Below are 1,089 nucleotides of genomic sequence, written 5' to 3'. Positions count from 1 at the left end.
AAACCCTTGTGAACATCAAAGTCCTGGATAACAAAGGAGTACCAGAAGCTGTACAAAGGCTCTGTGGTGTGACAGAACATTCTGCAAGGTTGTAGGGACCAGTGTGGGTAACTATCGAGCTGTAGGGCATGAAAAACAGACAGAAAGTATACTTGGCTGACATTGAAGACCAATGCATATTAAGATTGGACTATCTATTACCGAGGAAGTGTGTGGTTGACTTCGATAAAATGACGATTGGAAACAAGAAAGGCGAGATTCTAGTAAGTGTTGCTACATTAGTTGATCTGCATGTCACAGCACTTAAATCAACTACAATACCCCCGATGTCAGAGAAGATAATTTGGGGTAGGATAAAAGAACATCCCCATGGGAGCCCAATGCTTATAGAAGCAGTGAAAGACCCATCCAGGCCAGTGAATTTGAAGATTGGAAGGTCACTTGTAGCGGGTCGTCAAGTAGTACCTATAACAGTGGCCAATTTCTCTGAATATGAGCAGACACTTAAGGAAGGGGCATTGTTGGGTGTGTGCCAGGAGGTAGAGCCAGTCAATGTTAAAGCAAGGAATACAAGGAAGTTACGGGAAGTTGTGTTGCGTCAATCCCATGATACTGTAACAGGAGGACATCTCGGAGTTAAGAAAACATTGAGTCACCTACGGCACAGATTTTACTGGAGAGGTATGAGACAAGATGTGGAAGAATGGTGCAGAACATGCAGTACATGTTGTGCTAAAAGGGGACCCAAGCATATGGGACGTGCTCCAATGAAGTTATATCAAGTTGGTGCACCAATGGAAAGAGTAGCCGTTGACATTGCTGGCCCTCTGCTCCAAACTCGTGCTGGAAACAAGTACATTTGTGTGGTGATGGATTATTTCACCAAGTGGCCTGAGGCATATGCAATACCAAATCAGGAAGCTACAACTGTAGCTTCGGCTATTAGTCTGAATGCAGTTCATATGGCATACCAAATCTGAAGAAGAAGTCATCAAGGCCGTAACTTTGAATCAGCTGTGTTCCAAGAATGCTGCAAGTTGTTTGGCATCCGAAAGACCAGGACAATGCCTCTTCACCTACAGTCGGATG

This window comes from Limulus polyphemus, unplaced genomic scaffold, assembly GCF_000517525.1.
Source record: "Limulus polyphemus unplaced genomic scaffold, Limulus_polyphemus-2.1.2 Scaffold3015, whole genome shotgun sequence".
Lineage (NCBI taxonomy): Eukaryota > Metazoa > Arthropoda > Merostomata > Xiphosura > Limulidae > Limulus > Limulus polyphemus.
The sequence above is the reverse complement of the archived record's forward strand: the minus strand, read 5'-3'. Positions refer to the sequence as shown.